We start from the raw sequence: 16,504 nt of genomic DNA, 5'->3' as shown, positions 1-16,504 counted from the left end.
ACCCACCCACCACTCGCTCTCTCACACCCACCCACCCACCACTCGCTCTCTCACACCCACCACTCGCTCTCTCCACACCACCCACCACTCGCTCTCTCACACCCACCCACCACTCACTCTCTCACACCCACCCACCACTCACTCTCTCACACCCACCCACCACTCACTCTCTCACACCCACCCACCACTCACTCTCTCACACCCACCCACCACTCACTCTCTCACACCCACCCACCACTCACTCTCTCACACCCACCCACCACTCACTCTCTCACACCCACCACTCACTCACACCCACCCACCACTCACTCACACCCACCCACCACTCACTCACACCCACCCACCACTCACTCACACCCACCCACCACTCACTCACACCCACCCACCACTCACTCACACCCACCCACCACTCACTCTCACACCCACCCACCACTCACTCTCTCACACCCACCCACCACTCACTCTCTCACACCCACCCACCACTCACTCTCTCACACCCACCCACCACTCACTCACACCCACCCACCACTCACTCACACCCACCCACCACTCACTCACACCCACCCACCACTCACTCACACCCACCCACCACTCACTCACACCCACCCACCACTCACTCACACCCACCCACCACTCACTCTCACACCCACCCACCACTCACTCTCACACCCACCCACCACTCACTCTCACACCCAAACACCACTCTCACACCCACCCACCACTCTCACACCCACCCACCACTCACTCTCACACCCATCCACCCACCACTCACGCTCACACCCATCCACCCACCACTCACGCTCACACCCACCCACCACTCACTCTCTCACACCCACCCACCACTCACTCTCTCACACCCACCCACCACTCACTCTCTCACACCCACCCACCACTCACTCTCTCACACCCACCCACCACTCACTCTCTCACACCCACCCACCACTCACTCTCACACCCACCCACCACTCACTCTCACACCCACCCACCACTCACTCTCACACCCACCCACCACTCACTCACACCCACCCACCACTCACTCACACCCACCCACCACTCACTCTCACACCCACCCACCACTCACTCTCACACCCACCCACCACTCACTCTCACACCCACCCACCACTCACTCTCACACCCACCCACCACTCACTCTCACACCCACCCACCACTCACTCTCACACCCACCCACCACTCACTCTCACACCCACCCACCACTCACTCACTCTCACACCCACCCACCACTCACTCACTCTCACACCCACCCACCACTCACTCACTCTCACACCCACCCACCACTCACTCACTCTCACACCCACCCACCACTCACTCACTCTCACACCCACCCACCACTCACTCACTCTCACACCCACCCACCACTCACTCACTCTCACACCCATCCACCACTCACTCACTCTCACACCCATCCACCACTCACTCACTCTCACACCCATCCACCACTCACTCTCACACCCACCCACCACTCACTCACACCCACCCACCACACTCTCACACCCACCCACCACTCACTCTCACACCCACCCACCACTCACTCTCACACCCACCCACCACTCACTCTCACACCCACCCACTACTCACTCTCACACCCACCCACCCACCACTCACTCTCACACCCACCCACTACTCACTCTCACACCCACCCACCACTCACTCTCACACCCACCACTCACTCTCACACCCACCCACCACTCACTCTCACACCCACCCACCACTCACTCTCACACCCACCACTCACTCACACCCACCCACCACTCACTCGCACACCCACCCACCACTCACTCGCACACCCACCCACCACTCACTCGCACACCCACCCACCACTCACTCGCACACCCACCCACCACTCACTCGCACACCCACCCACCACTCACTCGCACACCCACCCACCACTCACTCGCACACCCACCCACCACTCACTCGCACACCCACCCACCACTCACTCGCACACCCACCCACCACTCACTCGCACACCCACCCACCACTCACTCGCACACCCACCCACCACTCACTCGCACACCCACCCACCACTCACTCGCACACCCACCCACCACTCACTCGCACACCCACCCACCACTCACTCGCACACCCACCCACCACTCACTCGCACACCCACCCACCACTCACTCGCACACCCACCCACCACTCACTCGCACACCCACCCACCACTCACTCGCACACCCACCCACCACTCACTCGCACACCCACCCACCACTCACTCGCACACCCACCCACCACTCACTCTCACACCCACCCACCACTCACTCTCACACCCACCCACCACTCACTCTCACACCCACCCACCACTCACTCTCACACCCACCCACCACTCACTCTCACACCCACCCACCACTCACTCTCACACCCACCCACCACTCACTCTCACACCCACCCACCACTCACTCTCACACCCACCCACCACTCACTCTCACACCCACCCACCACTCACTCTCACACCCACCCACCACTCACTCTCACACCCACCCACCACTCACTCTCACACCCACCCACCACTAACTCTCACACCCACCCACCACTCACTCTCACACCCACCCACCACTCACTCTCACACCCACCCACCACTAACTCTCACACCCACCCACCACTCACTCTCACACCCACCCACCACTCACTCTCACACCCACCCACCACTCACACCCACCCACCACTCACCCTCACGGGTGGGGAGAGACGAGGTGAGGCGATGGGTGAGGAGACGAGGTGATGGGTGAGGAGGTTGACGAGGTGATGGGTGAGGAGGTTGACGAGGTGAGGTGATGCGTGAGAGGGCCGAGGTGAGGGGATGGGTGAGGAGGGAGACGAGGTGAGGGGATGGGTGAGGAGGGAGACGAGGTGAGGTGATGGGTGAGGAGGGGGACGAGGTGAGGTGATGGGTGAGAGAGACGAGGTGGAGGCGATGGGTGAGGAGGGGGACGAGGTGAGGTGATGGGTGAGGAGAGAGACGAGGTGAGGTGATGGGTGAGGAGGTTGACGAGGTGATGGGTGAGGAGGTTGACGAGGTGATGGGTGAGGAGGTTGACGAGGTGGTGAGGAGCAACGAGACGCACAGATTCCCCCCTCACCGATGTCGATCCGCGTGGCCCCCGCGGTGCTCGAGGCGCCATCGGACGAGGCCGCGAGGCCGCCTCAGAGACAGCCGCCATCGCTGGTGGCGAGGGGCGAGGGGGTTGAGATGGAGGGGTTTCCCGCGCTTTTATAGACGCGCGACGTCACCCCATTTGCCCCCCCTCACCCCTCCCCTCAATTTGTCGCTAAGCGACTAATTGAGGGGAGGGGTGAAGGGGTTGAGGCGAGGCGGGTTGAGGGGAGGGGGTGGTGGTGAGGGGGAGGGGCGAGGGGGGTTGAGGGGAGGGGTGAGGGGGTTGAAGCGAGGGGGGGTTGAGGGGAGGGGGTGGGTGATGTGAGGGGGAGGGTCGAGGGGGTTGAGGGGAGGGGCGAGGAGGTGAGTGGGTGGGTGAGTGAATGAGTGGATGGGTGAGGGAATGAGTGGGTGAGTGAGTGAGTGGGTGAGGAAATAAGTGGGTGGGTGGGTGGGTGAATGAGTGGGTGAGTAGGTTCCTGGCAAGGATTATTCAGCATCGCCTTGCCAGGCACGCTGAGGAGAGGCTTGCGGAGCCCCAATGCGGTTTCAGGAAAGGGCGGTCCTGCACAGATGCCATATTTTCTGTCCGTCTGCTACAGCAGAGGTGTAGGGAATTCCAACAAGACCTACATCTCTGCTTTATTGACCTGGTCAAGGCCTATGATACCATCAGTAGGCCTGGGCTCTGGGTCGTTCTTCGTGCTTTTGGAGTACCTGACCCTCTGCTCACGATCATTAAGGACCTTCATGATGGTGAGCGGGCCCGGGTAAAACTACGTGGCCGGGAGTCAGAGCCATTCCCTGTACACCTTGGGGTGCGACAGGGATGTCCTCTGGCTCCCACATTATTTAACATCTATTTTGACCACGTAGTTCGTGAAGCCTTCAATAGCTGTACCGGGGGAATCTCCATATGGTACAGATATTATGGGAGGCTAATCGATGCCCGGGTGCGGTCAAGGGATGGCTCCCTATTGCTCAACCACGTTATGTATGCTGATGATTTGGTAATAGCTGCTCAGTCAGAAGAGGAGTTGGAGACGCTGCTGCTGAGACTGGAGCGTGCCACTAAGAGGTGGGGCCTTACCATCAGCCCCACCAAAACTAAGCACCTGCCTGGGTATTTTGTACCATCGGACACTCAACCCCCACAACTCCCAATCGGTGATGGGGCAGTTGTGGAGAGAGTGGAGAGTTTCCCATACCTGGGCAGTGTGCTTATGACTGGCTCCAGTTTAACAGCAGAGGTCTCACTCCGAATCAGTCGAGCGGCAATATCTTTTCATCGGTTGCGTAACGCTGTGTGGAAGCTACCTGGTCTGTCGCTCCGCACTAAGCTTCAGGTCTTCTCGGCCACGGTCATTCCCTCCCTTCTCTACGCTTGCGAAACGTGGACCCCCCTAATGGAACATCTTCGCCGGTTAGAAACATTTAGGCTGGCCTGCCTACGATCCATCCTGGGTTTAACCAGACTGGATTGTGTGAGGAGCTCACAAATCCTTGAAAGATCTGGGCAGGGTCCCATCGGTGAGCTCCTCCGGCAGGCAAGGCTGCGATGGCTGAGTCATGTAGCCCGCATGCCCAGCCACCGCATGCCGAAACAGCTTTTGTTTGGCCGGATTGAGGGGGCTAAGCGGGCGCGGCACAGGCTAGAGAAGAGATGGAGTGATGTGGTACAGGAGGACGTGGAGCTGAGTGGACTTGCCGATGACTGGTACCAGCGGTGTCAAGATCAGCCTCTGTGGAGGAGGCTCGTGAAGGATGCTACTGGGCAGTTGGAGGCAGTCGCCCTCCAACAACAATGGAGGGCGGAGGAGCGACGCTCACAACAGCGAGCGGAGCGCCGGGTGGCTAAAGCACAGCAGGTTGGCACAGTAGGGGGCACAGGTGGTGCATCAGCCACTCATCTCAGTCAGTCGACCCGTGGCACCTGGGTCTGCCCCGTGACCTCCTGCCAGCGGGAGTTCGACACTTCACGTGGCCTCAGGGTGCACATAGCCTGGCACAAGCGTCGTGGTGACGTCACCGCCACTTAGTGGCGAATGGCGGTTGTTGTTGTTGTTGAGTAAGTTAATGAGTGGGTGAGTGAGTGAATGAGCGGATGGGTGAGTGAATGAGTGGATGGGTGAGTGAATGAGTGGGTGGGTGAGTGAATGAGTGGGTGGGTGGGTGAGTGAATGAGTGGGTGGGTGAGTGAGTGGGTGGGTTAGTGAATGAACGGGTGGGTGAGTGAGTGGGTGGGTCGGTTAGTGAATGAGTGGGTGGGTGAGGGAATAAGTGGGTGGATGAGTGAATGAGTGGGTGAGTAAGTTAATGAGTGGGTGAGTGAGTGAATGAGCGGATGGGTGAATGAATGAGCGGGTAGGTGAGTGAATGAGTGGGTGGGTGAGTGAATGAGTGGGTGAGTGAATGAGTGGGTGGGTAAGTGAATGAACGGGTGGGTAAGTGAATGAGTGGGTGGGTGAGTGAATGAATGAGCGGGTGAGTGAATGAGTGGGTGGGTGAGTGAATGAGTGGGTGAGTGAATGAGTGGGTGGGTGAGTGAATGAACGGGTGGGTGAGTGAATGAGTGGGTGGGTGAGTGAATGAATGAGTGGGTGAGTGAATGAGTGGGTGGGTGAGTGAATGAACGGGTGAGTGAATGAGTGGGTGGACAGATGAGTGAATGAGCGGATGGGTGAGTGAACGAGTGGGTGGGTGGGTGAGTGAATGAGTGGGTGGGTGAGTGAGTGGGTGGGTTAGTGAATGAACGGTGGGTGAGTGAGTGGGTGGGTCGGTTAGTGAATGAGTGGGTGGGTGAGGGAATAAGTGGGTGGATGAGTGAATGAGTGGGTGAGTAAGTTAATGAGTGGGTGAGTGAGTGAATGAGCGGATGGGTGAATGAATGAGCGGGTAGGTGAGTGAATGAGTGGGTGGGTGAGTGAATGAGTGGGTGAGTGAATGAGTGGGTGGGTAAGTGAATGAACGGGTGGGTAAGTGAATGAGTGGGTGGGTGAGTGAATGAATGAGCGGGTGAGTGAATGAGTGGGTGGGTGAGTGAATGAGTGGGTGAGTGAATGAGTGGGTGGGTGAGTGAATGAACGGGTGGGTGAGTGAATGAGTGGGTGGGTGAGTGAATGAATGAGTGGGTGAGTGAATGAGTGGGTGGGTGAGTGAATGAACGGGTGAGTGAATGAGTGGGTGGACAGATGAGTGAATGAGCGGATGGGTGAGTGAACGAGTGAGTGGGTGAGTGAATGAGTGGGTGGACAGATGATTGAGTGTGGGCGAGTTAGTGGGTGGGTGAGTAAATAAGTGGGTGGGTAGGTAAATTAGTGGGTAGGTGAGTGAGGTGCCGGCTCCCAGCCGCCATCTTGCGTAAGGAAGGCACCCAACCGCCAGCTTAGGTCGGAATGGTGAAAATCTTCCATCTTAAATTTTGATTTAAAGCGTTCGTGACTGCAGGGATTCATATTCTTGGTTCTTTCGGTAAAGTCACCACGTAGAAGGGAAACAATAAAATAATAAAAATGTAAAACAATAAAATTATCACGACGTTTACAACCGCAACACAAGCAATCATCATCAGGTGTGAAAACCACAGCAAGAAAATTTGAAAAAGTGGCGGTTTTTTTAAGATGGATTATGGCTTAGCAATCATTGGGAGGATTTGATACACCATTTCGGGTCTTAATCGATTGTTCATGCTTACGGTGGCTTTCAGACAGCATACATTAATTTTTCGTCTCCCCCCTCCTCTTTTCCGAACATAGATGGACTCGTCCATTTACACAAACTGCCAAATCGCTGTCCGTGGTGCTAACGTTTAACAATAAATAAATATTTTTGATTTAAAGCTTTCGTGACTGCAGTAATTCATATTCTTAGTTTTTTCGGTAAAGTCACGTTGAAGAGAAACAAAATATATATAAAACAATAAAAAATTCTCACGACGTTTCGACCATAACTCAAACGGTCATCATCAGGTGTGTCGGTTTGCATAAATGTATTTTCAAAAGGCATATTTATTTATTTATTTAAAAAAAAACCGTTTGCACAGAGACAATTTCAACCGAGAAGATGGATTCTATCTTAGCAATCATTGGAAAGATTTGATAAATCATTTCAGTTCTTGATTGATTGTTCACGCTTACAGTGGCTTTAAAAAAAAAAAACGTTTGCGTCACGCGCAGCGATTGGCAGTTTGCCCAGGACTAGTCCATCTATTTTTTGAAAAGAGGAGGGGGGAGACGAATTTTTTTTTAATGTATGCTGTCTGAAAGCCACTGTAAGCGTGAACAATCAATCAAGAACTGAAATTATTTATCAAATCATTCCAATGATTGCTAAGATAGAATCCATCTTCTCGGTTGAAATTGTCTCTGTGCTTGTATATGTGGATAGCCTCATGAACGAATCTCTCATGGAAGCCAGATGGCTTACAAAGAACCTCCGTCTTGGAAAAGTCAATGGCATGTGAGCCTACTGAATTCGAACAATGATCTGCTACGGCCGAGGTGTTGGTCCTACCGTGTTTAAGGTCTGCTTTATGTTCACGAATGCGGTCCGAGATATGGCGTTTGGTTTCTCCAATGTAACTACTACCACAGAGGCAACTTAGTTTGTAGACACCAGGGTATTGTATGTCCGGAATCACATCTTTTACAGACGGAACCAGATCACGGATTTTATGTAATGTGTTGAAACGGACCTGGATCTTGTGTTTATTCAAGATTTTGGAGATCTTTTTTGTGATCCCAGCAATGTAGGGTAAAGTGATGGTTTTGAAAGGCTCCTCAAGAGGGTTCTTCTTCATGGTTTGAGTGATAGCTTTGCGGATTGTATAGTCGGAGTAACCATTAGCCCTAAGAGCTTGGTGTAAGTGCTTGGGTTCACTGCTTATGTGTTCCTGGTCGGATATGCATTGGGCTCTATGATACAGAGTCTTGATGAGAGAATTCTTCTGTGATGGATGGTGGTGGGAATCCGGTTTCAGATAAGCATCCGTATGGGTAGCTTTCCTGTAGACAGAGTGGCTCATTGAACCATCAGGTCTCTTTTTAATTAGGACATCCAAAAAAGGTATCTTGCCATCTATTTCGACTTCCATGGTAAATCTGATGGCTGGGTGTATGGAATTGATGTGGTCGAAGAATTGGTCTAGAGCAGGCCGGCCATGTGGCCAGATGACAAAAGTGTCATCCACGTACCTCTTCCATAAGGTTGGGCGCAGAGTGGCAGTCTGGATGGCGTCAGTCTCAAATTTCTCCATGAAAATGTTAGCTATAACTGGAGAAAGGGGGGAGCCCATTGGGGTGCCCTCAGTTTGTTTGTAGAAAGTTCCATTCCAAGTGAAGTATGTATTGGTTAAACAGTGTCTCACCAGGGGGGGTACCTCAGTGTTTAGTCCTTGATGAACCAAGTCTTCAATGATTGCAATGGTGTCAGGTACAGGAACCTTGGTGAATAAGGAAACTACATCAAAACTGACAAGCAGGTCGTCTGGGGACAGGGAAATACCCTTGATTGTTGATACCAGGTGAGTAGAATTTTGTACCGCAGAGGTGGTCTTTCCAGTGAAAGGACGCAGGATTTCAGACAAAAAACGAGCTAGTTTGTAGGTGGGGGAGCTGATAGTAGAGACTATGGGACGAAGAGGTGTATCAACTTTATGTATTTTTGGTAAGCCGTATAATCTTGGTGGCCTGGCAGCAGAAGGTTTCAACGAAAACTGTTTAGATTGATCAATTAATGCGGTTGAATCAGAAATTATTTTGTTGGTTTGTGTGACGAGGCTGTTGGTGGGATCTCTTTTTATTTTTGTATAACTACCATCGTCGAGTAATTCTTTAATTTTGTTGTTGTATTCTATTTTATCCATGATGACAGTAGCATTGCCTTTGTCAGCTGAGAGAACTACAATATCATTCCTCTTTTTTAATTTATATAATTCAAAACGCTCATCTTTGCTGAGGTTGCTAGCTGGCATCTTAGCGTTTTTGAGGGTTGCAGCGATTTCAGATCTTGCTACGTCTGCAGCGATGTGACCCAGGCCCCTGAGAGCAACGTCTACTTGGGCAATTATATCATTAACTGGTATGTGTTTAGGTGTGACTGCAAAGTTTAGACCTTTAGCTAAAACGGATTTCAGACCATCGGAAATAGAACTGTTACTGCGATTAATTACGATTCAACCGCATTAATTGATCAATCTAAACAGTTTTCGTTGAAACCTTCTGCTGCCAGGCCACCAAGATTATACGGCTTACCAAAAATACATAAAGTTGATACACCTCTTCGTCCCATAGTCTCTACTATCAGCTCCCCCACCTACAAACTAGCTCGTTTTTTGTCTGAAATCCTGCGTCCTTTCACTGGAAAGACCACCTCTGCGGTACAAAATTCTACTCACCTGGTATCAACAATCAAGGGTATTTCCCTGTCCCCAGACGACCTGCTTGTCAGTTTTGATGTAGTTTCCTTATTCACCAAGGTTCCTGTACCTGACACCATTGCAATCATTGAAGACTTGGTTCATCAAGGACTAAACACTGAGGTACCCCCCCTGGTGAGACACTGTTTAACCAATACACACTTCACTTGGAATGGAACTTTCTACAAACAAACTGAGGGCACCCCAATGGGCTCCCCCCTTTCTCCAGTTATAGCTAACATTTTCATGGAGAAATTTGAGACTGACGCCATCCAGACTGCCACTCTGCGCCCAACCTTATGGAAGAGGTACGTGGATGACACTTTTGTCATCTGGCCACATGGCCGGCCTGCTCTAGACCAATTCTTCGACCACATCAATTCCATACACCCAGCCATCAGATTTACCATGGAAGTCGAAATAGATGGCAAGATACCTTTTTTGGATGTCCTAATTAAAAAGAGACCTGATGGTTCAATGAGCCACTCTGTCTACAGGAAAGCTACCCATACGGATGCTTATCTGAAACCGGATTCCCACCACCATCCATCACAGAAGAATTCTCTCATCAAGACTCTGTATCATAGAGCCCAATGCATATCCGACCAGGAACACATAAGCAGTGAACTCAAGCACTTACACCAAGCTCTTAGGGCTAATGGTTACTCCGACTATACAATCCGCAAAGCTATCACTCAAACCATGAAGAAGAACCCTCTTGAGGAGCCTTTCAAAACCATCACTTTACCCTACATTGCTGGGATCACAAAAAAGATCTCCAAAATCTTGAATAAACACAAGATCCAGGTCCGTTTCAACACATTACATAAAATCCGTGATCTGGTTCCGTCTGTAAAAGATGTGATTCCGGACATACAATACCCTGGTGTCTACAAACTAAGTTGCCTCTGTGGTAGTAGTTACATTGGAGAAACCAAACGCCATATCTCGGACCGCATTCGTGAACATAAAGCAGACCTTAAACACGGTAGGACCAACACCTCGGCCGTAGCAGATCATTGTTCTAATTCAGTAGGCTCACATGCCATTGACTTTTCCAAGACGGAGGTTCTTTGTAAGCCATCTGGCTTCCATGAGAGATTCGTTCATGAGGCTATCCACATATACAAGCACAGAGACAATTTCAACCGAGAAGATGGATTCTATCTTAGCAATCATTGGAATGATTTGATAAATAATTTCAGTTCTTGATTGATTGTTCACGCTTACAGTGGCTTTCAGACAGCATACATTAAAAAAAAATTTCGTCTCCCTCCTCCTCTTTTCAAAAAATAGATGGACTAGTCCTGGCAAACAGCCAATCGCTGCGCGTGACGCAAACGGTTTTTTAAATAAATAAATAAATATGCCGTTTTAAAAATAAATTTATGCAAACCGACACACCTGATGATGACCGTTTGAGTTATGGTCGAAACGTCGTGAGAATTTTTTATTGTTTTATATATATTTTGTTATTTTGTTGTTTCTCTTCAACGTGACTTTACCGAAAAAACTAAGAATAATAATAAATAAATACACACCGCCACTTCTTTCAAATGTTTGCTGCCGTTGGTTTTCACACCCGATGATGACTGCTTGTGTTGCAGTCGAAAATTTTATTGTTTTATATATATATTATTATTTTATTGTTTCCCTTCAGCATAATCTTGTTTGAAGGCAACCAACCGCCATATTCGGCAGGAAAGACGCCCAACCGCCATTTTAGGCAGTGAAGACTCCTGGTCGCCATTTTAGGTAGGGACGCTGCCCACCCGCCATCTTAGGTAGGGAAGCGCGCCAACATAAGTCGCCCACTTCTAGGGGGAGCTCTCTGGGCAATCGGCACTCCCAAACATTCTGCACAAGTGCCACAACGGCCGCCTTTGGCTGATGGGGGTGCTCAATAAGGGGCCGTCCATAAATGACGTCACGCACCTAGAGGGGGGGGGGTGGGGAGGGGTCAGAGATTTGTGACGATGTGTGACGAGGGAGGGGGCGGGGTTTGAGAAATGTGACGTCACATCAAAACTTTCAACAAATACAGACGACACTTTCTACTTAATTAAAAAGACTTTTTAATAAACGTTTTCTCCTACAACATCGGAGTGCAGCGCCACGTTAAACACGCACTACAGTGACAATAATTTTAAGCGATTTGAAGCATGTTTTATTTTCAAAATGGAAATATGTTTTTTTTTGGGGAGGGTGGGAGTGTGTGGGGGGGGGCAGAGCTTTGTGACGTCATATTTGAGGGGGGGGGTGTTAAAAATCGTCAAAAATCGCGTGACGTCATTTATGGACGGCCCCAAAGAGATAAAAAAAAGTATTACACACGGAACTTTTATTTCCGATGTCAAGAAGAAGTCGACGTGACGGGGAGTAAGGGAATAATCGAGGCGACTTTGTTTGGTGCCATTGCGGTTTGGGGAAGGCGAGGGGGTGGACAGGCGCCTGCAAACCAGGCGAGGGTTGGTGGATCACCGCAGGCACAGGCAGATGCCGGGAAATGGCGACAGAGGCCCGGGGCCCCACCTGTTCCCGCCTCCACGGGGCGAGGCGATTCCCCCGTCACATCGCCGAACGTTGCACCGCGGACTCGGCTCGCGTGCAGGGCGCGAAAGGAGATTCGACGTAGCATGGGGGACCGGCAGACTTACACAGGCACTCGCCCACAGACTCGCAACGGACACCCGCAGACTCACAATGGACACCCGCAGACTCACAACGGACACCCACAGACTCACAATGGACACCCACAGACTTACACAGCCACTCGCCCACAGACTCACAACGGACACCCGCAGACTCACAATGGACACCCACAGACTCACAATGGACACCCGCAGACTCACAACGGACACCCGCAGACTCACAACGGACACCCGCAGACTCACAACGGATACCCACAGACTCACAATGGACACCCACAGACTCACAACGGACACCCACAGACTCGCAACAGACACTCACAGACTCACAACAGACACCCGCAGACTCAGAACGGACACCCACAGACTCACAACGGACACCCACAGACTCACAACGGACACCCACAGACTCGCAAGGGACACCCACAGACTCACAAGGGACACCCACAGACTCGCAAGGGACACCCACAGACTCGCAACGGACACCCACAGACTCACAACGGACACCCACAGACTCACAACAGACACCCACAGACTCACAACGGACACCCACAGACTCACAACGGACACCCACAGACTCACAACGGACACCCACAGACTGGCAACAGACACCCACAGACTCACAACGGACACCCACAGACTCGCAACGGACACCCACAGACTCACAACGGAGACCCACAGACTGGCAACAGACACCCGCAGACTCACAACGGACACCCACAGACTCACAACGGACACCCACAGACTGGCAACAGACACCCGCAGACTCACAACGGACACCCACAGACTCACAACGGACACCCACAGACTCACAACGGACACCCACAGACTCACAACAGACACCCACAGACTCACAACAGACACCCGCAGACTCGCAACGGACACCCACAGACTCACAACGGACACCCACAGACTCACAATGGACACCCACAGACTCACAATGGACACCCACAGACTCGCAACAGACACCCACAGACTCACAACGGACACCCACAGACTCACAATGGACACCCACAGACTCACAACAGACACCCGCAGACTCACAACGGACACGCAGACTCACAACGGATACCCACAGACTCACAACAGACACCTGCAGACTCAGAACGGACACCCACAGACTCACAACGGATACCCACAGACTCACAACGGACACGCACAGACTCACAACGGATACCCACAGACTCACAACGGACACCCGCAGACTCGCAACAGACACCCGCAGACTCAGAACGGACACCCACAGACTCACAACGGACACCCGCAGACTCGCAACGGACACCCACAGACTCGCAACAGACACCCACAGACTCACAACAGACACCCACAGACTCACAACGGACACCCACAGACTCACAATGGACACCCACAGACTCACAACGGACACGCGCAGACTCACAATGGACACCCACAGACTCACAACGGACACCCACAGACTCACAACGGACACCCAAAGACTCACAATGGACACCCACAGACTCACAACAGACACCCGCAGACTCACAACAGACACCCGCAGACTCAGAACGGACACCCACAGACTCACAACGGACACCCGCAGACTCGCAACGGACACCCACAGACTCGCAACAGACACCCACAGACTCACAACAGACACCCACAGACTCACAACGGACACAAGCAGACTCACAACGGACGCCGGAAGACTCACAACGGACACCCACAGACTCACAACGGACACCCACAGACTCACAACGGACGCCGGAAGACTCACAACATACGCCCACAGACTCACAAAGAGACCCATTAACGTGGAAAGGGACCAATCTATTTGGAAAGGGACCAAGGGAAGGCGCCGAACCGCCATCTTACGTGGGGAAGGCATCCAATCGCCATCCCACCCTACCTGCCCATTATAAATCCACCCCACCTGTCCATTATGAACCCACTCTACCTGCCCATTATAAACCCACTCTACTTGCCCATTATAAACCCACCCTACCTGTCCATTATAAACCCACTCTACCTGCCCATTATTAACCCACTCTACCTGCCCATTATAAACCCACCCTACCTGCACATTATAAACCCACCCTACCTGCCCATTATAAACCCACCCTACCCGTCCATTATAACCTACCCTACCTGTCCATTATAAACCCACCCTACCTGCCCATTATAAACCCCAGTGACACGGCCAAGATGAACCCACGCTACCTGCCCATTATAAACCCCAGTGGCACGGCCAAGATGAACCCACCCTACCTGCCCATTATAAACCCACCCTACCTGTCCATTATAAACCTACCCTACCTGCCCATTATAAACCCACCCTACCTGTCCATTATAAACCCCAGTGACACGGCCAAGATGAACCCACCCTACCTGTCCATTATAAACCCCAGTGAAACGGCCAAGATGAACCCAGACCCCACAGGTCACTGACAATCGACGGCACCAGACCCCACAAAATCAACGTCCGCAAGGTCATCTCACGTCCCGATGACTTTATGCACAATAACAACGCTCTTAGAAGAACAAAACATTCTTACAATAATTATAATATTTACAATAAAACATTCAAAACTACGATATTATGTACAGAGCTATATGATGACTTTATGCACAATAACAACGCTCTTAGAAGAACAAAACATTCTTACAATAATTATAATATTTACAATAAAACATTCAAAACTACGATATTATGTACAGAGCTATATGATGACTTTATGCACAATAACAACGCTCTTAGGAAGAACAAAACATTCTTACAATAATTATAATATTTACAATAAAACATTCAAAACTACGATATTATGTACAGAGCTATATATGATTAAATTATAACTTTTTTTCTTAACAAACTTCACGTGGCAGGGCCTAGGCACGCTTCTCGTCCAGTGCCTGCACCAGGCCTCCCTTCCCCCTCCCCATGTCCTGGAAACCGTGTGGCGAGGTCACTCCCTCATCCTCCTCCTTTGAGGACTGCCACCGGATGAAAACCAGCATGGGTTGGAGTCCCGGGTAAGGGAGCCCTGGGTAGGCTACTGGGCTGAGTGTGTGGTGAGCGTGTGGTGGGCTGAGTGTGTGGTGAGTGCAGTCAGAGTGGCTGTGTCCAGTCCATGTCTGGGTTTCCACTCTTTCGTCTTCTGCCACAGCTATTTGCCACGGGAGTGTGTGGGGTGAGTGTGTGTGTGGTGCGTGTGTGTGGTGAATGTGTGTGTGGTGAGTATGTGTGTGGGGTGAGTGTGTGTGGGGTGAGTGTGTGTGTGTGTGGGGTGAGTGGGTGTGTGTGGGCTGGGTGTGTGTGGTGAGTGTGTGGTGGGCTGAGTCAGAGTGGCTGTGTCAAGTCCATGTCTGGGTTTCCACTCTTTCGTCTTTTGCCACAGCTGTTTCCCACGGGAGTGTGTGGGGTGAGTGTGTGTGTGGTGACTGTGTGTGTGGTGAATATGTGTGTGGTGAGTGTGTGTGTGTGTGGGGTGAGTGTGTGTGTGGGTGAGTGTGTGTGGTGAGTGTGTGTGTGTGTGGGTGAGTGTGTGTGTGGTCAGGGTGTGTGTGTGGGGTGAGTGTGTGTGTGGTGAGGGTGTGTGTGTGTGGGGTGAGTGTGTGTGCGGGGTGAGTGTGTGTGGTGAGGGTGTGTGTGTGGGGTGAGTGTGTGTGTGGGGTGAGTGTGTGTGGTGAGGGTGTGTGTGTGGGGTGAGTTTGTGTGTGGGGTGAGTGTGTGTGGTGAGGGTGTGTGTGGGGTGAGTGTGTGTGTGGGGTGAGTGTGTGTGGGGTGAGTGTGTGTGTGTGTGGAGTGAGTGGGTGTCTGTGGGCTTGGTTTGTGTGGCTGGGTGTGTGTGGTGAGTGTGGTGTTATGGGGTGGGTGGGTGGTGCTTGCGGTGGTGGTGCTGCTCGTGGTGGTGGATGGCACCGACTCCACCACCACCACCACGCCGCTACTCTGCCGTGGGCCGTCCACCACACAGCAGCAGGCGGCCGAAGAGCGACCGGAGCGCCCTGCCCATTTGGGCCAAGCCCCCTCGCTTCTTCTTCTTATCCTCCTCTTCCTCCTCCTCCTCCTTCTTCTGCTGTTGCCGCATCTCCACCTCCTCCATCTTCTCCATCTTCTCCTTGTTCTCTTCTGTCTCCTCCTCCAACTCCTTCGTCTCGACCTCTTGCACCACGGCCACCACCACCACCTCCTTCTCCTCCTTCTCCTCCTCCTTCTCCTCCTTCTCCCCCATCTTCTCCTCCATCTTGTCCTCCTCCTTCTCCTCCATCTTCTCTTCATCCTTCTCCTCCTTCTCCTCCTCCGTCTTCTCCTCATCCTTCTCCATCTTGTCCTCGTCCACTTCCATCTTCACCACCGCCACCACCACC

This window comes from Petromyzon marinus, unplaced genomic scaffold (genome assembly GCF_048934315.1).
Source record: "Petromyzon marinus isolate PM22_M1 ecotype Great Lakes invasive population unplaced genomic scaffold, UKy_Petmar_22M1.pri1.0 PM_Scaffold_22, whole genome shotgun sequence".
Lineage (NCBI taxonomy): Eukaryota > Metazoa > Chordata > Hyperoartia > Petromyzontiformes > Petromyzontidae > Petromyzon > Petromyzon marinus.
The sequence above is the reverse complement of the archived record's forward strand: the minus strand, read 5'-3'. Positions refer to the sequence as shown.